Genomic DNA, 25543 nt, shown 5'->3' on the forward strand with positions numbered 1-25543 from the left:
AAAGCTCAATTATTTGACATACTGTTTTTTTTTAATCTTTATTAACTTGAGTATTTTTTATTTACATTTCAATTGTTATTCCCTTCCCGGTTTCCGGGCCAACATCCCCCTAATCCCTCCCCCTCCCCTTCTCTATGGGTGTTCCCCTCCCCATCCTACCCCCATTGCCGCCCTCCCCCCAACAATCTAGTTCACTTTCGAGCATCCCCCCACACAGACATGGCCACACACATACAGTTAAAACAGTCGAATTAAGTCTTAAAAATGCTTAAAGCATCCTTTATTTCCTCAGTGATAACTTGTTCCAGTGCCCTCTACGCTGTGTCTTATTTACCTTTGAAGGAGGCCACCGGCTTGAGCCACATCATTTCCCTGTTCCCTGTGAAGAATTCATTCATTCTGTCTAATCATTTCTCTCCTTCAAAGAGCAGCCTACACCTTTCCAGACATGAGGATGTGTACCTGGGTATGCTCAAGTTCTAGAGCAGACACTAACCACATCACGACTTTTTGCTGCCTAGTTGTGGGATCTATTGAAGGTTTTGATCTTTGATTTGAGGTCCCTTGGAAGAGCTATGGTCTATATGTGCTTTTGTCACATTAGCCTTATTGTAACTAAACTACACTGAAACTATAAATTTAATTTTTGGCCTGTCTCAAAAGCATGAAAGAGAATATTTTCTATGTTTTAAAAGTTTAGTTATCTATATATTTTATGTATATGAGTGCTCTATTTACACTATGCCTCCATGACAGAAGAGGGCATCGGATCCCATTACAGATGGTTGTGAGCCACCATGTGGTTGCCGGGAATTGAACTCATGACCTCTGGAAGAGCAGTCAGTGCTCTTAACCGCTGAACCATCTCTCCAGCCCCACTCCCATCTCTCTAGCCTCATAAAAATGTATAGCCCAGGCTGCCCTCGATCTTGTGATCCTCTTACCTCCACCTCCTTCAGCAAATCTTTTTTTTCCCCATATTTTCCACAATTTATTTTTTTTTTATTAACTTGAGTATTTCTTATTTACATTTCGATTGTTATTCCCCTTCCCGGTTTCTGGGCCAATATCCCCCTAACCCCTCCCCCTCCCCTTCTATATGTGTGTTCCCCTCCCCATCCTCCCCCCATTACCACCCTGCCCCCCCAACAATCACGTTCAATGGGGGTTCAGTCTCTTACTGGCATTTACCACCACAAACAACCAGCTAATATTATACACACACACACACACACACACACACACACACACACACACACACACATCGCATAAAGTAAAGGAAGAACTCTCCAGCCATGGCTGTCAAAAAGAAAGAGAGACTTGGCTTAAATTAACTATGAAATCACAACTAGGCAGGGCATATAGTGGCTCACAGAGACTGAAGCAGCCAGCATGGGGCCTACACAGGTCTGCACCAGGTCCTCTGTATACATGTTATGGCTATTAGCTTGGTGACTTTTATGGGATTCCTAACAGTGGGCGTGGGGATGTCTCTGACTCTCGTCAAGTTGGTTTGATGCCTCTTGGAGGCCTGCTCTTTTCTAAAATGGGAAGGCAGTGGATCTGGGGGAGAAGGGAAGGGAGGGGAGTCTGGGAGAAGTGGAGGAAGGGGAAACTGTGGTTGGGATGTATGAGAGAATAATCTATTTTCAATTAAAAAGGGAAAAATTAAAAATTATTCAGTTGATTTATAACAAAAACCATTCATGGATATTAGTAGACACTTTTAGGTCATTATTTTAATAAAACAGTTGGATTTATAATGTCCGGGCACCATTCTATTTTAAGATCCAGCACATACAAATTTGATGCAGCTATCGGTCTGTAAAAGAATTTATCAGTCAGGCTAAATACATAAATAATAAGGTATTTATTTAAAAGTTCATTAGGTTCTGTTTTACGCAAACATCAAGCTACACTTGACAAACTTGCTTCACTTCATTCCTTTGTTCTGATTGGATTGAGGCAAGATTTCATGATACAGCAGGGGCTGGCGTGCAGCTCATGATGTCCTTGCCTCCGCTTCCCACCTGCTGGGATTACAGGAGTATACCATCACATTTGGCTTAAATTTGATGCTAAATCTACCAGAAAAGCAAACCCAGTCAACAGGGAAGAACTGCCAGTGGCTTGGGAGTCTGTGGATTTGGTGGTGCTGGAGTTGGCTTATGGGCTCCCAGTGACTTAGATGCAAATTGCTAATTAGTCCTGTTTCCTAAGTGAGACTGTGTGAAAATCATACCTTTGACCCCATCCACTCCTTTCAGTTCATATAAAATACATATAAGGCAGTTAGCCAGTGAACCTTCATCCCTCTGCATGGTCAGTACTGACTCAGGCCTGGTCTGCCCCTTGCAGAACATCAAGCCAAACCACGGAAGCGAGAGAGTGTACAGCTAACAGCTTGTCAGCTTCTGACCCCAGCCTGCTCAAAATGTCAGGATCAGACAGACTCTGAAGCACTTCACGTGTTCTCAATCAGCTAACTCAGCTCGTGAGTATTAACTCTAAACCCTTACGTCGTTCCTTAAGACAGACTGTTGCATTTTATTAGTGGGACTTCTAACTGACTTCAACATAGAACTGAGAAGGGTGGCATCCTGAGTTGAATCGCCTCACAGCTAGCGGTGCCTGTGGGGAACCAATACATGCTCATGTGATCCATCCAGCCTTCCTCTTACCAGGATGTCTCAAGAGAAACATTCCCAGAGGGCTGACCGAAACCATCGTGTATTAAAGGTATGTCTTTTCACTACATGAACATCTTATCTGAAAGTCACTTAACTCCAACCTAGAAGTTACTTAGAAGGGAGGTGACTCAATCACCCATGAAAGGTAAAGAGCAACGATGGCTGCATTCATCACTAACGGGCACTTCCTGTTTGGGAGGCTGTGGATCCTATCAGTCTTCCTGGAGACCAGCTTGTTTGGCTAGTAATAAGCACCAAAGAAATAAACAAAATATCCCACCAGGGAAGCCTCACGGTGATTGAATGCAGATGTGTCTGGGTTGCCAACAGTGAGCTTTGTGACTCTACCGTGGGCAATAGAAGCTAAGCCACCCGTTACTGTGAGTGACTACTGAGCAGATATATGCAGAAAAAAAAAAACCAGAGAGCAAGGGATAAAGCTAGATTAAAGCAATTAATTCCTTGCCATTGAGTAACAGGCAAGCCCCCCAACACACACACACACACACACACACACACACACACACACACACAAAGACACACATTTATCAGCAGGTGCAGGAGTGAAATTCCAAGCTAGATCAAGATACGAATTTGAAGCTTGCTTCAAACTTGAAAGAGAAGTTCAAGGAAGTGTCATGGGCCAGGCTAACACAGATCAGGGGCTCACAGACTCTCAGTGTGGAGTTTGAGAATCACTAAGAGAGGGAAGAGTCAGGTACAGCGGGGGGGTGGGGGGGTGGGGGGGGGAGGACGACTGATTACAAGAAAAATCAGAACCACTACTCTGAGTTTGGCCCAAGGATAAAATGAGCTGATGATTTCCTGTGGTTAGAAAGACTTAGCATCCAGAGTTAAAGGCCAACTGTGAGACTGAGCTGAGAGATTCTGGAAACTGCTAACCTCAGACAATACAGCAACATTGAGGTGCTTAAAAATATATTTGGATATATATATATATATATATATATATATATATATATATATATATATATATATCCCAGAAATGTATATATTCCCCAGAAATTCCTGGGGAAAGGGAGGTTGTCCATGCTATACAAAGGGTAGGAAACAACACACTGAGATGCTTTTAAAAACTAAAACAATAACAAAAAATTATCAAAAACTAACAATAAGAAAAACATTGCATAGTTTAAGGCCAGCATAGGTTACATATACATAATCTGAAAGAAAGAAAAAATGAAGGAAGGAAGGAAGGGAGGAAGGAAGGAAGGTAAAAAGAAAAAGAAAATCAACTCATCTTAGAATTCATTTTTTTTAAGGTTTTATTTATCTTATGTGAGTACACTGTAGCTGTCTTCAGACACACCAGAAGAGGGCATCGGATCCCATCACAGATGGTTGTGAGCCACCATGTGGTTGCTGGGATTTGAACTCAGGACCTCTGGAAGAGCAGTCAGTGCTCTTAACCCCTGAGCCATCTCTCCAGCCCAAAGTCCATATTTTGTGAGTTATTCTATTTTTATTTGTGTGCACATTTAACCGTGTATATGTGTGTACATTGCTCAAATGTCAACGAAGCCCAGAAGGAGGCATTGGGTTCCCTGGCTCCGGTGTTCCCAGTAGTTGTGAGCAGCAAGAACTCTTCACCATTGGACTATCCCCTAGCCCTACAGTTTGTGTTTTTAAAACCATACTAGTTACTACAGAGTTAACCTATGCCTATAAATCCTGAAACATGTACTGACATAAAATGTGTAACGGGAATACGTGACTTTAAAATGTCACTACTATTAACAAATACTGATTAATGACTTACTGTGTACAAGTCACCAGGCTAAGTGCACCCCATACATGGATGACTTTTGATCACATGTTCATCCACTTAGTGACCAGGCCAGTTATAGTGATCACTATAAGTTACAGTAGCTCTCCTGAGAGAATAACTATGACTGGATGGTTGTCTTTACAAGTAACACTTTTGGGAAGGGCAATATTGTCATGCCTGATTTTATCGGATGTGTATGAATAAATTCTCTAAACTGTTTAGACTGGAATGAACTGTGGCTGCACATGCCTTTAATCTCAGCCCTTGGAAGGCAGAAGCAGATGGGTCCCTGTAGTTCGGGGCAGTCTAATTCACAAAGTGAGCTTAGGCCAGCCAGAGTTGCACAATAAAAATGTGTCTCAGAAGGAAGGAAGATAGGAAGAAAAGAAGGAAGGAAAGCAGGAAGGAAGGAAGGAAGGAAGGAAGGAAGGAAGGAAAGCAGGAAGGAAGGGATGGAAGGAGAAAAAAAAAAGTCTAGACATAAACCTAAAAGAATAAAGCAATTTAATGTAAGTTGAAGTTCTGCAAGTCAAACAAATTAGAATCCAGATGTTTTCAACTTCTTGAAAGACACAGGAGATTAGAGAGATAGCTCGACAGTTAAGAGCACTTCCTGTTCTTCCAGAGAATGGGAGCTCTCTCCCAGCACCTGTACCCAACCACCAGAAACTCCAGCTCCATGGGATAGGACATGGGATATGTCCCCTTCCGGTTGCCTTAGGTATTGCAACCATACTCAAATATACACTCTTCACACACAAGTTAACAATTAATACAAATAAATAAATATTTTTAAAAAGATAGGATAAAGAAGCAGCTTTAATGTGCTATTCACTGCCAGTTACCCTCTCTCGACAAATTCTACACCTACCGTAGCTCATTGAAGCTGATTTGAAATGAGATCACTCACTACTATGGAATCTAAACTGAAGTGATATGTGGTATTAAATTTTAGGCACATTTCCCTCACCTCAAATACCAATAAATTAGGTGTTGAATCAAAAGTAGTATAAAATTGTGACGTGTGTGTCTCTTTGTGTCTGTGTGTGCGTGTGTGTGTGTGTGTGTGTGTGTGTGTGTGTGTGTGTGTGTGTGACAGAAACTTGGTAGTACTCAATTGACTTCTAGCATCCTAGTTACACAGTCTATAGATCTACGTTGTAAGTTTACAAATTTGCACAAAGTTACCCTAAAAATATTTCATCTACCTAGATGAAAGAAAGGTTTGACTTTCCTAGAATCAATGCAATATTTCCATGGCCTGTGTTTTGACTCAAACATTCAGTTCAGTAAGACAGAAAATCATTTGTGAGAAATAGTCATTTCAAGGAAACATCCTGGTGGGGTATTTCATTTCAGCTCAGCTGTTGAGATGGTATCATTCAGATCCACTTAGCATAGTTTACCATGAGGAATAGGACTTGATGATATAAATGTTTTAGTATAATAGAATTTCCTGTAAGAAAAATATTCTCAGGAAACCTTTAAAAATAAAAGTCAAATACCAAGCCATCCAGGATGCCAAGAACAATTTAACTGTTATTCAGGCTTGAACATTCCTGTCAACATGATCAGCTTATCTTTTTTGGGGGCAGATCTACCTGAGAGACTGTCCAATGAGAGGGCTGCCTAATGACTGTGGAATCAGGAGGAGGACTACTCAGGTGAGCTCAGGATTTAGTTCCAGGTATCAAAATTAATTTATTCACTTATCTCTTCAGACCAAAATGCTAAGCGACTTCTCACTAGAATCTTTCCTCTCTTGGCAGAGACGTGGACAGGCCTTGCAGACACCTGGGAGCTCCCACACTTGTACCAAGTGGGCAGCGTCTATCTTGTTTCTGTACCTAATTACTTGACAAAAGCAAGTTAATGAACAGGGGGGTTATCATCTCTTTCGGCTTAAGGATATAGCCTATCACAGCAGCAAAGGCATGGTGGCAGGAATGTGAGCCTCCTGTGTGGATGCACAGAGCTTTGTTTCCTGAGTGGCTCGAGGTCCTGTCAAGTTAAGAGTCCACGTGATCATTGCACTTGACAATCCTATCATTTGAGTAGAAACGGTAGAAGCATGTGGTACTTAAAGCCAAGAGTCCTAGACCTCCTGCTGTGCACACATGCAGCAGTAAGGGCCTTACAAGGTCAAGTTTATTAGAATCTACGGCATGAGTGGGGTTTATTAAGGAATTGCTATGGTTTTTCAGGGACTCAATGTCTTAACATTCTGAGTTTTGCCTTGGAGAGGCTAAAGTAATTTACTACTGAAGCTCGACCATCTACTGAACCTCCTAGAAATTGCCATGGACATGGCTTAGAAACATTCAAGGCCAATAGCTCACGTTCCTTTGAGCGTATTCACGTGGCCTGAATTATTCTGACAGTTGAGTGCACCTTCAGATACTCCAGCAGGGTAACCTGTAGCAGAACACAAGCCAATGGCTTTCTGGGAGAAGTGCTAAAGACAAATTCGGCCTCTGATCAGTGATCAGGGAGTGGCTTTCTCCCCTCAGTAGGTTGGTCCCACAGGACCCAAAGTCCAATTCTGACACAACGAGATGCAGCCATTGACCCCTCGAAGAAGAAAGGTATCCTCTGCACACTTGGCAAGCACAGGCAGACTTACAAGCTAAGCTGCAGATGGCTGATGGGTGATATGGCTGCTGTATTTCCTTGCGAGCCACATTTTTACTCTTTCCCTCTGTCCTTGGAAATGCTGGTTCTCGGACATGCAAGGGCCCTCAGTGACTCCAGACAAAGTAACAAGGGCAAAGAGGAGGCTCTGGGCTGCTGACCACTATGGAAGTAGTTCAAGAATGACAGGATTGACAATCCTTTTGAAATCAGAGCATAGTCAGAACTGATGACCCTCAGTTCCAAGAAAAGTCCAGCAGACTAAAGAGGGAGCCAGGTTGTGTTGGGAAAACAGTATCTTGTTGTCAGATAGAGAGGGGCACTTCCAGGGGCAAGAGAAAACAACCACATGCCAGCCGTTTTTTGGACTGGAGCAACAGCTTTCATATTGTTGAGGGGGTAGTCAAGAGGAATGTCACAGGGAAAACACAGGTTCAGTCCAAGGGGAACTTCCACACTGAGGAGACAGGAGGCCACTGCTGAAGGCTGCCTAGGGAAATGTAAATTGTAAATTAAGCTTGGCTTCCAAATTGCTCATAGTGTTAGGGTTTCGAATCTCGGCCCCTGCCCAGACAGAAGACGCCCAAACACCATGGTTCCATGTGGAGAGGTTTAATGAGAGAAGAGTAGAGGAGAGGGAAGCCGGCCGGCCATGGGCACGCAGGGGGGGCGGATGGGAGGAAGAACAAAGAGCAAGAGGGTTAAGAGAAGGAAAGAGAGAGAAAGAGGAGGAGGAAGAGGAGGAGGGGACAAGCAGTCCCTTATATAATCAGGCACAGCTGGCTGTTGCCTGTGGGGCGGAGCATACCTGGCTGTTGTCAGGTAGCTGTGGGGGTGGAGCTTAACAGAATACCAACACATAGTACATGACTTACCTAGGTTGCTGAATTGTTCCATTTGCATGAAATATCAAAAAAAATCAGCTGAATTTTAGTATAAATAAAAAGAACATGTTTTAAAGGTTGTTATTCATTAGCCAAAGGAATTTATTATTTATTATTTATTTTACCATGTACTAATTTTGACACAAAGAGTCTACAAAGAGCAAGAAAGAGAGTTCAATCCTGGATTCCAACAAGCTTGCCTTTAAAACTGTTTCTAAGCTGCCAAATTTGCAGACAGGAGATCATAGCAAGCGCCTTCCGTTTTCTAAGCTTCTTTTTCTTCTCTGGCAAAATAAAGATGATATCATCTACCTCATGTGAGGGCTATGAGAGTTTAATGGACATCAACAAATAAAAAGTGTCAAATCCTTAACCAAGTGTCTAGACAACAAATGGAATCAATAAATCAATGTTTCTTTCTCCCGCACACATATATTTAAAATATCATAGTTCTTTTAAGAATGCTAGAGAGAAATTTGGACTATGGCCCTAGGGAACACAAGGATGTGTGTGTGTGTGTGTGTGTGTGTGTGTGTGTGTGTGTGTGTTCACATGCACTCTCAATATGAAGAAAGGGTTTCAGAAATATCATAGCACATTCTGGGGAATAATGCTTTTCAGCCTCCTGTTATTTCTCATGTATTAGTTAATACATATTTTTAAAAATAAAAATATCATTAAGAAGAAATTGCCATATTATCTCAGTCATTCTACAGATCTAAAAGTACTTTAAAATTAGTCTTTTTTAAATTTATCTGACCCTTGGCAAGATAATTTTATATTCCAATAAGTACACAATCTTAAACACATTTCTCTAGTGATTGTCCAGAATACTTTTTAAAGTATTTGCGTCATAAAGGCCATGGATTAGAAACAGATGTGGTAGGAAGAGTGGACAGAGGAAACACGAACCATCAACCTTTATTTTCTTTAAAATGCCTCACTGATAATGAGAAAAAAACATTCAATTTTCAATTGTCTTATTACAAACTGTGTGGGATTAGACTCAGAAAGTTCTTCTTTATTATAAGTATATAGTTCCTTCAAACAGCCTTGCTGTTTGAAAAAAATAAATGCTCAAATCTCCTGGCTAGACTGAGGTCTGAAACTCATTTGCAACTATTTCCATGCAACCCTGGAGGATAGCTGTTTGGGAGTTAATTTTTAATGGGGCTCTTTAAGGGTCGATGAGCTTGCATCACCCCCTGAATGCATTTGACTTCTAAGACCACTGGAAGGTCCATGATTTATGTGAATTGATATTTTTCATAGTGTTTACTGTACCCATCGATAGTGGCTAATGTAAAAGCTTCCAGTAAGCAACTGCTTTAAAAAAAAGAAAAAAAAAGAAAACATCCGTCCATAAAAACAATGGCTCTCCGTCCTCCATATCTAAGACCTGCTTTTTTCCCCAAAAACAGAAACGTCTGCACAAAACACATAGCGGAACTCATTGTTCCTCAGCTAGGATGGAGCAAAGTTAGACTGAGGAGAGTTTGGTTACCTCAGGGTACAGTGCTGAAAGAAAAGGATATTTGCCGCGTGTGCATCTGTTACCTTTCATTGCTGTGGCAAAGTGCCTGATAGCAGCAGTTTAAGGAAAGAAAGCTTTGCTCTTGCTCTCTGATTGAGAGTCTACGTCATCACGGACCGCATAGCACGCACGCATGCTATGGAGTTAGTTACAACACATCCAGTCAGGAAGCAGAGATGCTCGCTGACGCTCAGCTCACTTGCCTGGTTCTTTTCCTCAGACACGATCTACAGCCCATGGATGACGTTTTTACCCACATTCAAGTAGATCTCTCCTCCTCAGTTAACCCTCCCTATAAACGCCCTAGAAGATCCCAAAGCAGCATCAGTTGACAATGAAGGTTAACCGCCTATCTTTGTCTTAACGTGAGCTGTGAAGCCTCTGAGAGCCTCTAAGTTGAAACCAGGTTTGTTCTGCTAAGCGTAGCACTGAACAAACGGTCCCTGGAGTCTGAGACTGGCATCTGACTGACACTCTGGCCAGGCCTTCTAGATTCAGCATCAGTTCTTCTACACCAGAGCGGGAGGGCACTGGATACAGTAGTCAGCAACGAGTGCTCTAGGCTCATCGTTAGATTTGAGACAGTGGTTGGCTTTGTAGCCCTAACTAGTCTCAACTCATTGTGTAGTCGAGGCTAGCTTTGCACTCAGAGATCCACCTCATCTCTCTGCCTGCTGAGCCCTGGGACTAAAAGAGTGTACCACCATACTTAGCTATGTTTTTCCTTTCCCTTTTTTTTTTTCTGCAAAGATAACAGAGGTACCCCCCCCAATACTGGTTTGAAGGATTGAGAATTCTCAGCCACATGCACAGTAAAAAGACAATAACCATTGGTTTATTTGTGAACATTAGCATAACTATGTAAATACTATTGCTATAGCCACCAGTTTATTTTGAAGAAAGAACTTCGGTGGTCTACAGAGGGGGAATTTTAGAATTAAGTAAGTCAATAGCAGTTAATTAAAATAACCTGCTAAAGTTGCCATTAATGAAAGAAACAGAACACTTTCTTAGCATCCTTCTCATTCTAGTTAATATTTGGGATGTTCAGAGATCAGAAATATCAAGTGTTTTCCCTAATTTGCTAAGAACAAAATGATTTTCAATAACTCAAATTTAAATGCATAGTGCCACACGGATAGGCAACTAAATCCCACACACGTGAAAAGACAAGGAGAGCAAAGGTAGTGGAAGGGACGGGGAAAGAAATAAAATAAATTGGTGGGGGGACATAGTCTGTATGTGTGTGTATGGGTGTGTGTATGTGCAGGGGCATAGTGTGTGTGTTTGTGCAGGGCCATAGTGTGTGTGCTTGTGCAGGGCCATAGTGTGTATGTGTGCGTGAGGGCACGTGTGTGTTTTGTGTTTGTGAAGGCCAGAGAAAAACCTCAGTTGTCAGTTCCCAGTCGTTGTAGTACTTTGAAGGATAATGGGCCCAAGGGCTCTTATGTTTAATGTTTGGTCCCCTGTTAGTGGGGTCTTTGGGAAGGATTAGAAAGTGTGGACTTGGGGTTGGGGATTTAGCTCAGTTTGCCTAGCAAGCGCAAGGCCCTGGGTTCGGTCCCCAGCTCTGAAAAAAAGAAAAAAAAGAAAAAAAAAAAAGAAAAAGAAAGTGTGGACTTACTAGAAGGGTAGGTGTGGCCTTACTGGGGGAGTTCTACCACTGAGGACAGGCTTTGAAGTTTCAAAAGCCCATCCCAGACTCTGTCTGTTCTGTTCTGTTCTGTTCTGTTCTGTTCTGTTCTGTTCTGTTCTGTTCTGTTCTGTTCTGTTCTGTCCTGTTCTGTTCGTTCTCTCTCTCTCTCTCTCTCTCTCTCTCTCTCTCTCTCTCTCTCTCTCTCTCTCTCTCTCTTTCTCTCTCAATGTGAAGCTCTTAGATACTGCTCCAGCACCATGCCTGTCTCCTTCTCATCATGACGATCATGAACTAACCCTCTAAAGCTGTAAGTAAGCTCCCAACTAAATGGTTCCGTTTATAAGAGTTGCCTTGGTCACGGTGCCTCTTCATAGCAATTGAACAATAACCATGACAAGCATAATTCACATAATTTTCGAGACAGGGCATCTCACTGGCCTGGAGTTCATCCTGGGGACTAAGGTGGCTTGGCCAGTGAGCCCTGGTGATCTGCCTGGATTACACACGTGTGCTCCCGTGTACAATTTTGGGTAGGGTATGGAAATTGAACTTGGATACTCAAGCAACTTCCCGGCTGACCCATATCCTCAGTCTGTAATTAATTAATTATCTTTTGCCATCTGAACAGGAAAGAGGACCTACTTTCTGCTAAGTAGGAAAAAGCTACAGAAGTAATGGACCAGGTCTGGGGCTCTGAGGCAGCTGCCTGGAGATTATCAAATAGGATCCCTCCGAGAGACGCGACCTTCCTCTTCTGGGGCATAGCTCGGTCTTCTACTTGGACTGACGCTCAAAGCCTGATTTTCTTCCCTGAAGAAACAGAGATAGCGGGGGCAGGAGAGATGCCTCAGCCGTTAAGAGCACTGACTGTTCTTCCTAAAGGTCCTGAGTTCAATTCCCGGCAACCATATGGTGGCTCACAGCCATCTGTAATGGGATCCAATGCCCTCTTCTGGTGTGTCTGAAGACAGCGACAGGGTACTCATATACATAATATAAGTAAATAAGTTTTTTAAAAAAGAAGAAGAAACAGAGAGAGCAACCAGGGTAGTATGTTCTACACAGGGAGTTCATCTCTTAGGAGACTCTGAGGTCCAGCTTTCCTATCCCATGAGGTCTCTGGTACAGCTATCTGATGCCCATGCCTAAATCCTAACTCCTAAGGACTTTGCCTGGTTGCTCTATGTGTCCCTAAATTCTCCTTCCAAATAGTCCCACATTAAGGCTTAATTTGTACTTTATGTATGGCTCTCAATAAATGTCTGTGTGGACTCTAGCTTTTCTGGAGAAAACCCTGCGAGTTTCTTGCTTTTTGCTCAGAGAATAGAAGCCAATTTCCCTGCTGTGGCTATTCTCAAATCTTTCTCTCCGCACTTCTCCCTTAGGTGGCTTTATCTTTCTAACTTCATTTACCCCGTGTTGAGCCAATTGCTTTTGAAATTCCCCAGAACTCCAGGGCAAAACCTACAAACACCTGTCACTCCTCCTCACCTGAATTCCATTTCCTCCACTTTTCCTACTTGAAACTCAGTTTGACCCAAGGAAACTTAGCCACTAATTGGAAGCCCATCTTGCTCCTTCAACATTCTTTAACAGAAGAGCTCAGATAAGGCACTCCAGCACAGGTAAGATCTCTCACTCTCCTTACTTCCCTCTCCCTCTCCCTTTTCCTCTCCCTCTCCCTCTCCCTCTTCCTCTCCCTCTCCCTCTCCTCCTCTCCTCTCTCCTTCCCTCCCTCCCCCTCCCCCCACCCCATATTGATTTAAAGTTATTTGTTTGTTTTTTAGATAGGGTCACACTATGTGGTCATGAATTCACAGCCCTCCTGCCTCAGCCTACAGAGTAGGGCATACTTAACTGATTCTACTTTGGTGATAATCTTTCTAGTTTGTTGTCAAGCACCCCATTCTCCCATCCCAGGAAGTGGCTTAATTCAAGTACTTATCTCATGACTACTAACAGAAAAAGAAACCATTAACTAACACAGGTCAAAAGCCTCTCCACTTCACCTTCCCCACTCTTGTTTAAATGGAAATTCTGAAGATTTAATGTCTTCATGGATGGCGGTGTTTGAGATAAAATCTATGTTCCCAACAAAACCCGATCATCAAGATGTTCAGCTCAAGACAAATAAAGCTCAGCCTCTTGGACTAGCCATGGCCTCTAAGTCCCACCTCCAGCCAGGCCCCAGCTTACAATGCCAGCAACAGCTCCCCCCCTCCCCCCAGATTGTGATGGGAAACAACAATCACAGGCTTTTCTCTAAGAAAGAGAACATAAAATTGGCTCAAAAGGCCATAACCGCACCACAGGTAAATATTTTGGCGGCATCTGTTGCTGACCTGCTTAACTGCTCGGTGAGACTAGTTAATACAGAGCACTGGTCTCCTAACTGTTGCTTCCTGCCCCAGTTGTTGATCTATCATGGAGAGATAGCCTTTTGTCCCTAATGCTCACTTAAAACTGTCCTTATAAAGATTAGCTGTAAAGTTAACGCTAATGCTAATGACATTTAGATCTGAGATAAAAGGGAAGCACAAAGTCTTTCTTTTATTTTCTTTCTTTTTTTTTTATTAACTTGAGTATTTCTTATATACATTTCGAGTGTTATTCCCTTTCCCGGTTTCCGGGCAAACATCCCCCTCCCCCCTCCCCTTCGTTATGGGTGTTCCCCTCCCAACCCTCCCCCCATTCCCGCCCTCCCCCCAACAGTCTAGTTCACTGGGGGTTCAGTCTTAGCAGGACCCAGGGCTTCCCCTTCCGCTGGTGCTCTTACTAGGATATTCATTGCTACCTATAAGGTCAGAGTCCAAGGTCAGTCCATGTATAGTCTTTAGGTAGTGCCTTAGTCCCTGGAAGCTCTGGTTGCTTGGCATTGTTGTTCATATGGGGTCTCTAGCCCCTTCAAGCTCTTCCAGTTCTTTCTCTGATTCCTTCAACGGGGGTCCTGTTCTCAGTTCAGTGGTTTGCTGCTGGCATTCGCCTCTGTATTTGCTGTATTCTGGCTGTGTCTCTCAGGAGAGACCTACATCCTGCTCCTGTCGGTCTGCACTTCTTTGCTTCATCCATCTTGTCTAATTGGGTGGCTGAATATGTATGGGCCACATGTGGGGCAGGCTCAGGATCATCCGTCTTGAGTTTCATTTGTTCTAGACATCTAGGGTAATTCAAGCATTTGGGCTAATAGCCACTTATCAGTGAGTGAATACCATGTATGTCTTTCTGTGATTGGGTTAGCTCACTTAGCATGATATTTTCCAGTTCCAACCATTTCCCTACGAATTTCATAAAGTCGTTGTTTTTGATAGCTGAGTAATATTCCATTGTGTAGATGTACCACATTTTCTGTATCCATTCCTCTGTTGAAGGGCATCTGGGTTCTTTCCAGCTTCTGGCTATTATAAATAAGGCTGCGATGAACATAGTGGAGCACCTGTCTTTTTTATATGCTGGGGCATCTTTTGGGTATATGCCCAAGAGAGGTATAGCTGGATCCTCAGGCAGTTCAATGTCCAATTTTCTGAGGAGCCTCCAGACTGATTTCCAGAATGGTTGTACCAGTCTGCAATCCCACCAACAATGGAGGAGTGTTCCTCTTTCTCTGCATCCTCGCCAGCATCTGCTGTCACCTGAGTTTTTGATCTTAGCCATTCTCACTGGTGTGAGGTGAAATCTCAGGGTTGTTTTGATTTGCATTTCCCTTATGACTAAAGATGTTGAACATTTCTTTAGGTGTTTCTCAGCCATTCGGCATTCCTCAGCTGTGAATTCTTTGTTTAGCTCTGAACCCCATTTTTTAATAGGGTTATTTGTCTCCCTGAGGTCTAACTTCTTGAGTTCTTTATATATTTTGGATATAAGGCCTCTATCTGTTGTAGGATTGGTAAAGATCTTTTCCCAATCTGTTGGTTGCCGTTTTGTCCTAACCAGTGTCCATTGTCTTACAGAAGCTTTGCAGTTTTATGAGATCCCATTTGTCGATTCTTGATCTTAGAGCATAAGCCATTGGTGTTTTGTTCAGGAAATTTTTTCCAGTGCCCATGTGTTCCAGATGCTTCCCTAGTTTTTCTTCTATTAGTTTGAGTGTGTCTGGTTTGATGTGGAGGTCCTTGATCCACTTGGACCTAAGCTTTGTACAGGGTGATAAGCATGGATCGATCTGCATTCTTCTACATGTTGACCTCCAGTTGAACCAGCACCATTTGCTGAAAATGCTATCTTTTTTCCATTGCTCCTTTGTCAAAAATCAAGTGCCCATAGGTGTGTGGGTTCATTTCTGGGTCTTCAATTCTATTCCATTGTCTATCTGTCTGTCTCTGTACCAATACCATGCAGTTTTTATCACTATTGCTCTGTAATACTGCTTGAGTTCAGGGATAGTGATTCCCCCTAAAGTCCTTTTATTGTTGAGGATAGCTTTAGCTATCCTGGGTTTTTTGTTATTCCAGATGAATTTGCAAATTGTTCTGTCTAACTCTTTGAAGAATTGGATTGGTATTTTGATGGGGATTGCATTGAATCTGTAGATTGCTTTTGGTAAAATGGCCATTTTTACTATATTAATCCTGCCAATCCATGAGCATGGGAGATCTTTCCATCTTCTGAGGTCTTCTTCAATTTCTTTCTTCAGTGTCTTGAAGTTCTTATTGTACAGATCTTTTACTTGCTTGGTTAAAGTCACACCGAGGTACTTTATATTATTTGGGTCTATTATGAAGGGTGTCGTTTCCCTAATTTCTTTCTCGGCTTGTTTCTCTTTTGTGTAGAGGAAGGCTACTGATTTATTTGAGTTAATTTTATACCCAGCCACTTTGCTGAAGTTGTTTATCAGCTTTAGTAGTTCTCTGGTGGAACTTTTGGGATCACTTAAATAAACTATCATATCATCTGCAAATAGTGATATTTTGACTTCTTCTTTTCCGATCTGTATCCCCTTGACCTCCTTTTGTTATCTGATTGCTCTGGCTAGAACTTCAAGAACTATATTGAATAAGTAGGGAGAGAGTGGGCAGCTTTGTCTAGTCCCTGATTTTAGTGGGATTGCTTCAAGTTTCTCTCCATTTAGTTTAATGTTAGCAACTGGTTTGCTGTATATGGCTTTTACTATGTTTAGGTATGGGCCTTGAATTCCTATTTTTCCAGGACTTTTATCATGAAGGGGTGTTGAATTTTGTCAAATGATTTCTCAGCATCTAATGAAATGATCATGTGGTTTTGTTCTTTCAGTTTCTTTATATAATGGATCACGTTGATGGTTTTTCGTATATTAAACCATCCCTGCATGCCTGGGATGAAGCCTACTAGATCATGGTGGATGATTGTTTTGATGTGCTCTTGGATTCGGTTTGCCAGAATTTTATTGAGTATTTTTGCATCGATATTCATAAGGGAAATTGGTCTGAAGTTCTCTTTCTTTGTTGGGCCTTTGTGTGGTTTAGGTATAAGAGTAATTGTGGCTTCATAGAAGGAATTCGGTAGTGATCCATCTGTTTCAATTTTGTGGAATAGTTTGGATAATATTGGTATGAGGTCTTCTATGAAGGTTTGATAGAATTTTGCACTAAACCCGTCTGGACCTGGGCTATTTTTGGTTGGGAGACCTTTAATGACTGCTTCTATTTCCTTAGGAGTTATGGGGTTGTTTACCTGGTTTATCTGTTCCTGATTTAACTTCGGTACCTGGTATCTGTCTAGGAAATTGTCCATTTCCTGTAGATTTTAAAGTTTTGTTGAATATAGGCTTTTATAGTAAGATCTGATGGTTTTTTAAATTTCCTCTGAATCTGTTGTTATGTCTCCCTTTTCATTTCTGATTTTGTTAATTTGGACACACTCTCTGTGTCCTCTCATTAGTCTGGCTAAGGGTTTATCTATCTTGTTGATTTTCTCAAAGAACCAACTTTTGGTTCTGTTGATTCTTTCTATGGTTCTTTTTGTTTCTACTTGGTTGATTTCAGCTCTGAGTTTGATTATTTCCTGCCTTCTACTCCTCCTGGGTGTATTTGCTTCTTTTTGTTCTAGAGCTTTTAGGTGTGCTGTCAAGCTGCTGACATATGCTCTTTCCTGTTTCTTTCTGCAGGCACTCAGCGCTATGAGTTTTCTTCTTAGCACAGCTTTCATTGTGTCCCATAAGTTTGGGTATGTTGTACCTTCATTTTCATTAAATTCTAAAAAGTCTTTAATTTCTTCTTTATTTCTTCCTTGACCAGGTTATCATTGAGTAGAGCATTGTTCAATTTCCACGAGTATGTGGGCATTCTTCCCTTATTGTTATTGAAGACCAGTTTTAGGCCGTGGTGGTCTGATAGCACGCATGGGATTATTTCTATCTTTCTGTACCTGTTGAGGCCCATTTTTTGACCAATTATATGGTCAATTTTGGAGAAAGTACCATGAGGAGCTGAGAAGAAGGTATATCCTTTTGCTTTAGGATAGAATGTTCTATAATTATCCGTTAAGTCCATTTGGCTCATGACTTCTCTTAGTCTGTCTACATCTCTGTTTAATTTCTGTTTCCATGATCTGTCCATTGATGAGAGTGGGGTGTTGAAATCTCCTACTATTATTGTGTGAGGTGCAATGTGTGTTTTGAGCTTTAGTAAGGCTTCTTTTACGTATGTAGGTGCCCTTGTATTTGGGGCATAGATATTTAGGATTGAGAGTTCATCTTGGTGGATTTTTCCTTTGATGAATATGAAGTGTCCTTCCTTATCTTTTTTGATGAATTTTAGTTGAAAATTGTTTTTATTTGATATTAGAATGGCTACTCCAGCTTGCTTCTTCCGACCATTTGCTTGGAAAGTTGTTTTCCAGCCTTTCACTCTGAGGTAGTGTCTGTCTTTGTCTCTGAGGTGTGTTTCCTGTAGGCAGCAGAATGCAGGGTCCTCGTTGCATATCCAGTTTGTTAATCTATGTCTTTTTATTGGGGAGTTGAGGCCATTGATGTTGAGAGATATTAAGGAATAGTGATTATTCCTTCCTGTTATATTCATATTTGGATGTGAGGTTATGTTTGTGTGCTTTTCTTCTCTTTGTTTTGTTGCCAAGACGATTAGTTTCTTGCTTCTTCTAGGGTATAGCTTGCCTCCTTATGATGGGCTTTACCATTTATTATCCTTTGTAGTGCTGGATTTGTAGAAAGATATTGTGTAAATTTGGTTTTGTCATGGAATATCTTGGTTTCTCCATCTATGTTAATTGAGAGTTTTGCAGGATACAGTAACCTGGGCTGGCATTTGTGTTCTCTTAGGGTCTGTATGCCATCAGTCTAGGATCTTCTGGCCTTCATAGTTTCTGGCGAAAAGTCTGGTGTGATTCTGATAGGTCTGCCTTTATATGTTACTTGACCTTTTTCCCTTACTGCTTTTAATATTCTTTCTTTATTTTGTGCGTTTGGTGTTTTGACTATTATGTGACGGGAGGTGTTTCTTTTCTGGTCCAATCTATTTGGAGTTCTGTAGGCTTCTTGTATGCCTATGGGTATCTCTTTTTTTAGGTTAGGGAAGTTTTCTTCTATGATTTTGTTGAAGATATTTACTGGTCCTTTGAGCTGGGAGTCTTCACTCTCTTCTATACCTATTATCCTTAGGTTTGATCTTCTCATTGAGTCCTGTATTTCCTGTATGTTTTGGACCAGTAGCTTTTTCCACTTTACATTATCTTTGACAGTTGAGTCAATGAATTCTATGGAATCTTCTGCTACTGAGGTTCTCTCTTCCATCTCTTGTATTCTGTTGGTGAAGCTTGTATCTTCAGCTGCTTGTCTCTTCTTTTGGTTTTCTATATCCAGGGTTGTTTCCATGTGTTATTTCTTGATTGCTTCTAGTTCCATTTTTAATTCCTTCAAATGTTTGATTGTGTTTTCCTGGAATTCTTTCAGGGATTTTTGTGTCTCCTCTCTATGGGCTTCTACTTGTTTATTTATGTTTTCCTGGAATTCTTTCAGGGATTTTTGTGTCTCCTCTCTATGGGCTTCTACTTGTTTATTTATGTTTTCCTGGAATTCTTTCAGGCATTTTTGCGATTCCTCTCTGTAGGCTTCTACTTGTTCTCTAAGGGAGTTCTTCATATCTTTCTTGAAGTCCTCCAGCATCATGATCAAATATGATTTTGAAACTAGATCTTGCTTTTCTGGTGTGTTTGGATATTCCATGTTTGTTTTGGTGGGAGAATTGGGCTCCGATGGTTCCATGTAGTCTTGGTTTCTGTTGCTTGGGTTCCTGCGCTTGCCTCTCGCCATCAGATTATCTCTAGTGTTACTTTGTTCTGCTATTTCTGACAGTGGCTAAACTGCCCTATAAGCCTGTGTGTCAGGAGTGCTGTAGACCTGTTTTCCTGTTTTCTTTCAGCCTGTTATGGGGACAGAGTGTTCTGCTTTCGGGCATGTAGTTTTTCCTCTCTACAGGTCTTCAGCTGTTCCTGTGGGCCTGTGTCTTGAGTTCACCAGGCAGGTCACTTGCAGCAGAAAAGTTGGTCTTACCTGTGGTCCCGAGGCTCAAGTTCGCTCGCGGGGTGCTGCCCAGGAGCTCTCTGCGGCTGCAGCAACCAGGAAGATCTGCGCTGCTGTTTCTGGGAGCTTCAGTGCACCAGGGTTCCAGATGGCGTTTGGTGTTTTCCTCTGGCGTTCGAGATGTGTGTGCAGAGTGCAGTCTCTTCTGGTTTCCCAGGCTTGTCTGCCTCTCTGAAGGTTTAGCTCTCCCTCCCACGGGATTTGGGTGCAGAGAAGAGTCTTTCTTTTCAACATAGCATCCCATGCTCAAAATGGAAATGTGGCCTGGAGACCTGTCCATAACATCCATAACTAATCTGAATTTGGGCACTCCTAACTCTATTAAGGCTGAATGGACAAAGGTGGTGAGCAAAAATGGAGTGGGCATGATGGTCATTCTCCAATTACAGTCACTGAAATATGCACTGTCTAAAACCATACCCGGAGTGAGTCAGTGATCCATTTCAGCAACCATTTTAGCAGTGTCTCTCTTCACCAAAGCCTTCATTCTGATATACATCCCTCTGCCAACATCAAATTAGAGATGATAGGACACAAATGATAGAGCTTCAAGTATAGATGAGGGAACATAGCTTACTGCTTGGTTCGTCCCTGCCATGTTTAATATTGCCAAGCACACAGGATCTAGAATCATTTAGGAGACAAACCACTAGGCACATCTGTGAGGTATTGAGGTTAGATAAACTGAAGCAGGAACCCCACTTTACCTGTGGGTGGCACCACCAAGATGCTATGCTCAACAACTTTTAATGGAGAAAGTAGTATTAGTCAGGGGGGTTCTCTAGAGTCACAGAACTTATGAATGCCTATTTATTAAGGGAATTTAATGACTTACAGGCCATCAACCCCAACAACGGGCATTCTAGGAATAGTTGCTCTGTTCCACAAGGCTAGTTGTTTCAGCTGGTCTGCTGTAGAAGATGGAGTCCTGAAGAAGTAGGTTCCAACAGATGTGCTGGCAAGTAAGTGCCAGCTGACTGAGAAGGAAGTCGTCCTTCTTCCAAAGTCCTTATGTAGGCCTCCAGCAGAAGGTGTGGCCCAAATTAAAGGTGTGTGCCGCCAGGACTGGACCTATACTATATTTTGCTTGGAACTTGCTCTGTCCCAGGCTGGCCTTGAACTCAGAGATCTGCTTTGCCTCTGTCTCCTGGGATTAAAGGTATGTGCCACCTTGCCTGGGGATAAGCTTTTCATGATCACTACGCCTCAAGATTGAGATCGTGTATCATCCCACATCAAGATCTGGATCGAGAGCCTGGGTCTTCCAGCCTCAAGATCGGGATCACAGGTGCTCCCTCCACTTCTGGATTTAGTTCGTTCAGATACAGTCAAGTGGACAACTGGGAAAAGCCACCACAGTGGAGGCCAGAAGTGAACAGTGGAGGTCTTGCATGATTTTTCTCATTTTAACTTTTGAGACACAGTCTGTAGAATTGTTTTAAGCATTTATATGTGAGGGGTGTGGTTGGGAGTGGAGGGTGTACCCCCCCAACACACACACACACACACACACACACACACACACAGTGTAGAGTTAGATAGCTGTGAGAGTCACTTCTCTCCCTGTCCCATGTTTGGGGATTGAACTCAGGTTTGAGCACCTTTACTGCCTAAACCACCCTGTTGTTCCTTGAAACAGGGCTTCTATGTATTTGTAGCTCAGTGATTCAGCTCGGCTGTCTTGTCAGGAAGACTCAGGGCTCTTCCTGTCTGCCTTCCCTGTAATGAGGTTGCAGCTGTGTGCCTCCTGCCCAGCTCTTTACACAGGTGCTGGGGATCTGAACTCAGGCCCTCATCTTGTGTGGCAAGCATTTTTACAGACAGAGCCTTGAGTTTGTAAACTGAGCCCTTAAGGGTATGCTGGCAGTTTAATGCTCCAGATCTGCAGTTGGAGTCCTCTCCACCCACCAGAGTCTGTGTGACCTGGTTGGCCTTGAACTTGATACCTGCTGAAGGCTGAGGCATGTGTCGAGGTTACGGATGACCTGTAGGGGTCAGCTCTGAGCACCCAGGTTACAGGCACATGCTTCTGTGTCCACTTCCGCTGTTGCTGTCTTGAGATTTCACAGCCTTCCCTGGGTCCCAGTACACTTTTCCATTCTAACTTTATTTTTGAATTCATTTTTACTTCCTCTTGTATTTCCAATTCATCCTAATTTCATTTTCTGTAAAAATTGTCTAATTGTCCTGTGTGTGAGCTACAACTTTTGCATTTGGCAAAAGTCAGAGAGTAGGCTGAAAATGGCATTCCCTCTGCAGCCTTCTAGCTGCAGCATTTCTGCCTCGTGGCAAAGCCAAAGCATTTACTCTTCCTGCAGCACGCCTGAATTCTTCTTTATCTTGAATCGCTAACTTTTCCATGTGGACACTTTTCTTCTCTGGTTATTAGTGTCTCCATGACTTTTTCTATTCCAAGAAAGAACTGTCTTTGTAGATACCTTTCCAAAAACCCTACTAGGGAACCAGTGTTAAATGAATTGTTTTCTCGTTGCTGTGACAAAGTCACCTTAAGAGAAGAGAGGTTTGTTCTGTCTCATAGATCCAGGGTCTAATCCATCATGGCAGCTAGGGTACAGTGGCAGGAACTGAAGTAGATAGATGGTCACATTGTCCTCGTCGCAAGCACAGAAGATAAATTCTGCTCCTTGGCCCATGGGATGGCTATTCCATGTTGTCAATTGGCTATATCTGGAATGAACTACAACCCAGAAATGAAGGCTACACATCCCAGGCAAGGTGGTACACACCTTTAATCCTAGGAGACAGAGCCAAGCAGATCACTGAGTTCAAGAACAGCCTGGGATAGAACAAGTTCCAAGAACAGCTGAAATCCAGGTGTGATGATCCATACCATTAACCTTGGCCACACCTTCTGCCGGAGACCAGCATAAGGACAATGGAAAAAGGAGGGTTTCTTCTTCACTCTTACCTGCCAAAACGTCTGTTGGAACCTAACTCTTTAGGATTCCATCTTCTACAGAAGACCAGCTGAAACCACTAGCCTCGTGGGACTGAGAAACTATTAGACTCCTGGAGTTCCCGCTCACAGCTGCCCATTGTTGAGTTAGTTGAACCGCAGACTCTTAAGTCATTAAAATAAATTCCCTCACTATATAGAGATAGTCCATAAGTTCTGTGTCTTCCACAGTGGCTTCAAGTAAGTCACAAATATAAATACTTAGAGGTCAAAGCAAAATGATAATATAATTAGCTTTAAAGTGGCTAAGTACTAAGAGCTAAGGAGATGGCTCTGCAGTTGAGAAAATCTGTTCATCTAGAGAAACAGGGTTCGATTCCCAGCATTCACATGGCAGCCCACAACCCGACTTTAAGGGATGTCCGTTCTGGCCTCTGTGGGCACCCGGGACAGGGACACACATGATGCACACACGTATGTGCAAGGAAAGCATCCATACACATAAAGCTAAATTTCTTTTCTTCAGAGTTTACAGAACTCATTACTCAAGGATGCTCCCTGCCTTGCAGAGGCGGCTGCTGTGTCACACGTGTGTCAGTAGGTGGCAGAGAGGAGAGAGGCGATGTTTATGTTCAGTGTTCTGAGCACATGAACATCTGAATGATTCATTAGCAGCCTAACATCCCCTGAAAAAAAGAGTGAGCTTGAGACCACCAGTCCAGCACAGGCCCCTGGAGACAGTGAGCCAAAGACAGGCTGCATTGGCAAGGGGGCGCTCAAGCAGGACAGGAGAGGAGCAAGCAGGAAATGACCACCAGACTGGTGCCCGGACTGGGAACTACCCTGAGATGACACTAGTCCAATGCCTTGCAGGCCTAGGCGAGGGGAAGGGGCAGAACATGCCCAATGACCCCTGCCTATGCCATAATGCACAAGTCAAGCATAGCACTCTTGAGATGACTCTAGATACTCAAGAGACCTTGGGCACCACTAAGAGGAGCAAGTGAGTTGTGGAGAAATGGCAGACAAAGAGAAGCAGAAGGAGGTGGGCACAATGAAGAGAGAGACAGAACTGGAGACTGGAGGGTAGTGAGGAACAGCCTGGTGTGAGTAGTCTGTGATGCCACCTGGGACCATGGTGTAATGCTGCCACCAAGGGCCATATCTGGGTCCATGGCCCTGCAGCAGCAGGGGTCTGTTACCACCAAAGGCCAGGTAGATGTCCTGCTTTGGGCTGCTGCCTCATACATGTGGATGTCTGAGGGCTGTGCAAAACTGGCCCCACCTTTACCTGGCTTTGTGGGAGAGCTGGCCCTGGAGGCATGAGAGCAGACCTAGCCACTAGCCAGCTGCAGTATTTGGGAGAAGGCCCCACATGTTGTGGGAGTTGTGGGCGAGCTGGCCCTATCACTTGTCTCCCCTGTGGTGGCACCCTTCTCCCCTATTGCTCTTCACCACTGGCAGCAGGCAGGAGAGGTGACCCCAATGGGGTCATTAGAGCAGAAGTCCTGCTCCTCACCTGCTGCAGCACTCAGGAAAGCAGACGCTGCATCTCACCTCAAGAGCCCAACAGAGCTGGCCCTGGATGTGAGGGTTGTGGGTGAGCCAGCCTCAAGGGTGTGAGAGTGGGAAGGCAGACAGGAAAAGTACCTCTTAGGCCCAGATCCAGGACTTCAAATTGTCCCATCCCCACATCTACCCCGTTGATGAACTCCCGACGTGCATGAAGGGGCTCTACAGATCCAAAACTCCAAGATCTCCATGTCAGGGCAACAGCAGGATATCTGAGACGAGGCCCAGTGAGGATCCAGTATTGATAGAGTAGCAGAAGCCAGTGACCTCAAACCAGACCAACAAGTCATTGCAATGAACATTGGCAAACAAGAAAGTGTAGACAAAAGGTATACTGTGGGACACAATGTGACACAATACAGCTTCCACACAAGATCTTTTTTCTCTGTTAGGGGGAAGGTTGCAAGGGTGGAGGGCAGGAAGGAGGAGAGGCAGAGACAAATGGGGTACATGATGTGAAATTCACAAAGAGCTAATAAAAAGTAAAAAAAAAAGAAGAAAAGAAAAAAGAAAAGGAAGGCTGTCATGTACATTGGAATTACAGGTGAGTGGAATTTTAACTTTTTAAAGGAGGTTGAACACTATTTCATCTGAACATTTCATCTGTCTTTTCTAGAAAGATATCCTACAGATGCTATGCGAGTTTACATGAGACATGGGGTTAAAGACCAAGATGAGACTGGGGATTGATCTGTGTGCTCACTTCTGGGAGACCACATGGCATAAGAAGAAGAATTTCTGTCTTTATTGTCCTATCCTCCATCTTGTCTACCCATAGCAGACATCATAGATTCTAGAAACATCAGGGTTTTTCCCTCCGGTTCAGAACGCATCCCCTCGAGCTAGAGTTTCTGGTGGGTGCCGGAGGAAACTGAACGCAAGTAGTAGAGGCTCTTGACTCTTATGGGGGAGCTTTCGTTCCAGCCCTGAGCCTGAAGGTTTTATTCAAAACATTTATTACCACAGCCACAGTGCTAATCTGCAGGAGTCAGAAAAACATCTGTCATGGGTCAAGGTAGAGAGTCCCTTCTGAACACCTTCTGGCCATCACCTCTTCACAAGCAAATCCACTCTTTTTTTTTTTTTAAATAGACTGAAAAGCAACATGTCTCTGTGCTAATTAATATCTATGAATTATAATGAAATCAATAAAGCAGGCAAGAACAAAATCAATGCTTTAAATGTCTTAAGTCTGTTTTGGATAGATAATAGGTCCTTTACAAGGGTGTGTGGCAAAAAAAAAAGAGAGAGGAAACAGACACATACTAGCTGGAGTAATTTATAGTGAATATTTTGATATATATATATATATATATATATATATATATATATATATGTATATATATATCAAAAGCTGGAGAATCATTTCTGATTGGTCTAA

The 25543-nt window shown here is 42.9% G+C and overlaps 1 protein-coding gene, 1 long non-coding RNA gene and 1 other non-coding gene across 4 annotated transcripts in view; 2 read left to right on the plus strand and 1 right to left on the minus strand.

The window, feature by feature from the left end:
* Positions 1 to 25543, minus strand: part of Prkg1 (protein kinase cGMP-dependent 1) — a 1233235-nt gene that overhangs the window by 488033 nt on the left and 719659 nt on the right. The window lies entirely within an intron of this gene.
* LOC134483987 (uncharacterized) lies at positions 11166 to 12456 on the plus strand. Its single transcript, XR_010061243.1, has 2 exons — positions 11166 to 11471; positions 11793 to 12456. It is a non-coding gene; the product is annotated as an uncharacterized LOC134483987 (long non-coding RNA).
* LOC120100441 (small nucleolar RNA SNORA17) lies at positions 23141 to 23274 on the plus strand. Its single transcript, XR_005500194.1, has one exon. It is a non-coding gene; the product is annotated as a small nucleolar RNA SNORA17 (small nucleolar RNA).

Source organism: Rattus norvegicus, chromosome 1, assembly GCF_036323735.1.
Source record: "Rattus norvegicus strain BN/NHsdMcwi chromosome 1, GRCr8, whole genome shotgun sequence".
Taxonomy (NCBI): domain Eukaryota; kingdom Metazoa; phylum Chordata; class Mammalia; order Rodentia; family Muridae; genus Rattus; species Rattus norvegicus.